Here is a 4,825-nt window from a genome sequence, read left to right on the forward strand (position 1 = left end):
CAAGGACTTGCGAGTGGGCTTCTCAGTCCTTGGCCTGTATCAGTGGAAGACCCATTAATGTTAATAAGCAAACATGGAATCACTCCCGTGAGCCAACACAACCTCATGTAACCATGATGAAATTATAAAATTCTCCTTTTGCATATGGTGGGATGGATATTTACTTATTTGTTTTGGAAGTTCCCTCATTAATTTTCTTCTAAGTATTAAAGTATCCATATTCACCATTTTGTAAAATATAAAACACTATAGTGCTTGCTTCAGCAGCACATCTACTAAAATTGGAACGATGTAGAGAAGATTAGCAGGAATGACACACAAATTTGTGAAGTGCTCCATATTGAAAAAAAAAAAAAAAGGACAAACGAACTTATTTACAAAACAGAAACAGGCTTACAGAAATAGAAAGTGAACTTATGGTTACCAGGGGGGCATGGGGTGGGAAGGGATAAACTGGGAGTTTGAGATTTGCAGATACTACCTAATATGTATAAAATAGGTAAACAACAAGTTTATACTGTATAGCATACGGAACTATATTCAATATCTTGCAGTAACTTATGATGAAAAGGAATATGAAAACGAATATATGTATGTTCATGTATGACTGAAGCACTGTGCTGTACACCAGAAATTGACACAATATTGTAAACTGATTATTAAAAAAATACATATATACAAAAAAAATTAAAAACACTATAAAGAAGAAAACAAAAAACAACAGTAATTCTACCGTCAAGGATTATCACTTGTAACTTCCAGGGGTTTATTCTATGTAAATATATGCAATATAAACACTTACGTAAAACCATGTATTGTTAGGATTTTGCTTTTTTTCACTTAACATTTTCTTATTATCAGTTCTCCTATCTTTTAAAGGGCGTATTGTATTTCTTTGTATGATACATTACAAGTCATTTAGTCAGTCCCTGATCACTGAACATTTTGGTTATTTCGAATTTTTTTACGAGGCAAGTCCACTGTCCTCTGGGATACGGGTGCAGATAAGCAAATCCTGTAAGAACCATCAATTTACAATTTCGTACTCCACACACACTATGTATGAGTTTTGGTTTTGTTTTTGGCAAGGAAGGGCAATGGATGATAGCGGAAGGACGTGTAGAGGGTAGAAGTGGGGGTAATCCGCTCCATCTAGTTCAAGAAGAACCGCGTTTGCCACTTTAGGGAGGGGTTCCCTGGGACCCCGCCCCCAGACCATTCACCAGTCATCGCCGGTTCCCACTGTATGCTGAGCTGCACTGCACCCCTGTGGCCGAGCCGCGGCACTGCAGCACAAGAGCACCAAATCGCAGGGGTTTTAGGGATGGCGTTTGGTTTATTTGGGGAACTGATTTTAAAATCCAATTTAAAGCTGTAATTTTTTTTTTCAGCACACAAACAGAAAATGATAGACTGTGTGGGACTGTGGTCTGTAATACACATTTCTTTAGAGCCCTAAGCGCTTGAATGAAAATAAACTTCCCCCTTATATCCCTGACTCTTTTTCTACAGCTTCAGTCGGGCCACTCCGCCCTTAGGCAGTATCTTTTAGCCGTATGAACCACTCGCTGCAAGTCTCCAAATGAGCTAGGCTTCCTTTTGCTCACGGGACTTTATACAGGCTGAGTAAACCCCAGACTCCCTGTTCCCTGCCTAACTCCTAAATCCCCTTAAGATTTAGATTCCTTTCAATCCCCTAAGACAGGGGTGATGGTTGACTGGTGCTGGGAGCTCCCCCAGCTGGAAAAAGTAATTCCTATAAATGCATCACTCTCTCCCCTTTTGGACTGGAGGGTCCCTGAGCACAAACGGGACTCCTCCTCATTTTGCTCACCACTTTTCTTGCCGTGGAGACAGTAAATCACGAACAGATAGTAGGAGTCTAGTCTGTTCAAAGGAGGAAAGCACACAAACATGGATAGTATAGTATGTTTTCTCCATTCAGTTCCACTGTATTCAGTTCTGCCAGTATCGATGGGGCACCTACTCTGTCCAAGAGTGCTCACTGATAGCATGGGAGGTGGGAACGGAGGCGAGGAAAGCTATGAGATGAGGAACTGATATCTCCTGCTATTAACTCTGCAGTTTGTTATTCCTTTCAAACACTTACTGCGTGGACAAAGCTTGAGGTGTTGAGGTCCAGACATTGGTCCAGACTTGAGACGTTAGGCTCACACATGCATATTTTTAAGGCTTCTTTCTTTCTTTCTCTTTCTTTCTTTCCCTTTCTTCTCTCTCTCTCTCTCTCTCTTTCTTTCTTTCTTTCTTTCTTTCTTTCTTTCTTTCTTTCTTTCTTTCTTTCTTTCTTTCTTTCTTTCTTTCTTTCTTTATTTTCTTGTCACCCGGTGATTCTATGTGTAGCTAGCATTAAGAACTTTGACCGCAGAGTATCTGTAAGAAACTCCTGAGTCCCAAGTTCTTAAACAGTGAGAAGTAACAGTGACAATATCAAGCAAGCCAGTGGAACACTATTTGAAGACAGGAGTAATTAGCTATCCATTCTTCTGCGAGGAACCCTTTGATTTTCCTCTGAAGAAAAATCCCTTCTTTACAGTAACTACTGTTCACAGTTTATGAGAATTACTGCTCCAAGTCCTTGGGGTTGAGGTAGGGCTGATTCTCACCGTCACTTCCGATTCCCCACCACCACACACACACACGTGCGCGCGGGCACGCACATGGTACCTGCACGCACAGCCCACCCACGTACTGATGCTACTTTCTTTTTCAACTTGAATTGCACGTGGATCCAGCCACGTCTGAACCTTTAGACTGAACTTCTACTCTTATTAAACTTTTCAACTACTGAGCCAATAAATCCCCTGCCACTTTTTTCCCTATATGAGTTTGAGGTGGGTTTTGTCATTGCAACCACAAAATTTCTAACGAACAGAAATCTTTGAGACTTTCAAATGAGACATACAACTTTCTATTCTGTCTGCTCATAGAAAGGGGATACGTTTATTGATGTGTCCTGCTATGTTGAGATTCTTTTTTCTTGTTCTCTGATAAGATTTTCTTCATTATTCTTAGTGGAGCTTAAGTTTATTAAACATGAAAAGCCCATATATTTGGTCTAGCTTAGCCCTGTTCAGTGTATTTGTTTTTGACATGGGCTTTTAAAAGCTGCTCACACGAATAAAATGGAGACAATGAGACATCTCACAGAACTGTTGATGGTAAGATGAAATAACATGTGAAATCACCTTATGCCATATAAATATTGGGTATTATTACTACGGGTTTCATCCTTATTATCATCATATTTCATTTTCTGCCAACAAAGATGCTGGAGAGTTATTTATCGAAAGCTATACAAATGCAAACTGTAACTGAGCAAGTAAATGATGGAAAAAACGGAAATTTGATTCCTTTGAGGCTCTGATCATCTCAGGAATGTTGTAAAAGATCAGTTGAAATAATGTCGAAGGTGCTTAGAAAAGAAAAATGCGATGTGATTATAAGGTACTGTTATCTCAGCCCTTCTGGTCACTGAAACTTTGACATTGTTCATATGCATATGTGTTTTATTTCAGAGCTTATTAATATCTGGTACTTCTCACTTAATTTTAAAACAAACAAAAAAACCCCACATGCTGTTTAATAGAGTGCAATCTTATACAATGAATGGCTTTATCTTGGTTTTCATTCTCTTCGGCCTCTCTGTGGCATTTAACCACCCTGGCAACCCACTCCTTCAAATTCCTTCCTCCCTTAGATCCAGTGACACTAATTTCCCTACTTCTTCTTGACCTTTTCAAAGACTTTTGAGTCCCTTCTCCCTTCCCAACTCCTAATTCCAGGGATGATGCCCACAAGGCTCTGAGCTTCGTTCTCTCTCTCTCTGTCTCTCTCAGTCCTCAGTTCCTGTACAATTCATCCATTCTCATCTATCTTACATAGTTCCTTCTTCCCACTATTTATTCCAACATGTACGTCCTGCCACTAGCTCACTTTCAAGATCTTCAACCCTTCTCCGTTCCAACTAACTGCCTTCACAATTGCCCGGTTTCAGTTGGTGGCAGCCTCACGGAGCCCGTGTCCCTCCCTCCTTAGAGCGTTCCTATCTTTCAGTCCCTTTTTCCAGGCTCCAAGTACATTAATGCCTTCCCGACTTATTTTTCTCTGCTTTCCCGAGACCAACACAGCAGCCCAGGTCCTCATCACCAGCCTGCCCATCCTCATAGCTGGTCTGTTTGGCTCTGGACTCTTCCCACTCCTGTCTGTCCCATGGACAGCAGCTGAATCCAGTTCCTATAATGCCTCTTTGTGAGCTCTGTCAGAGCAAGTACTGCACACTGGGCATCTTGGCGCCCCCAGCACCTGGCACAGTGCCCAGCACAATTATGGCTCTTGACTGACAGTCGTCCCATTGCTCAGGAGAGTTGCTTCAGTGTGTGTGTGTGTGTGTGTGTGTGTGTGTGTGTGTGTGTGGTATCAATTTCAGACTTCTTAGCTTGACTCTATAATATGAATTATTCATCCTGTCTTGTTTTAAATTGCTTCATAGAATAAACCCTTTACCTAAGCCAATCTAGATTTTCCTTTTATAAATTTACATTTCACTGATAACTAAGACCAAACTCTTTAGCAATCATTAATTCTCTGCTATCAATGTAATTTGTCTCCCTAACTAGATTATGCTATCCTGAAAGCCCAAAATTCTAACAGTTTTTAGATCCACTCCCTACCAAACACCCTTTCACCACAAATATCTATTTTCCTTTATAAATTTACACTTCCCTTCTTATTTGTAGATCCATAACACATGTTTATATATCTCATAGCACCTAGCTCTGTGCTGAGTCCCGGTGGTCACTCATTG

The 4,825-nt window shown here is 40.6% G+C and overlaps 1 pseudogene; it reads left to right on the forward strand.

Moving 5' to 3' along the window:
- The first annotated feature begins 251 nt into the window (after window positions 1-251).
- On the forward strand, window positions 252-345 carry LOC141575024 (U6 spliceosomal RNA; annotated as a pseudogene).
- The last annotated feature ends 4,480 nt before the right edge of the window (window positions 346-4,825 follow it).

This window comes from Camelus bactrianus, chromosome 2 (genome assembly GCF_048773025.1).
Source record: "Camelus bactrianus isolate YW-2024 breed Bactrian camel chromosome 2, ASM4877302v1, whole genome shotgun sequence".
Taxonomy (NCBI): Eukaryota; Metazoa; Chordata; class Mammalia; order Artiodactyla; family Camelidae; genus Camelus; species Camelus bactrianus.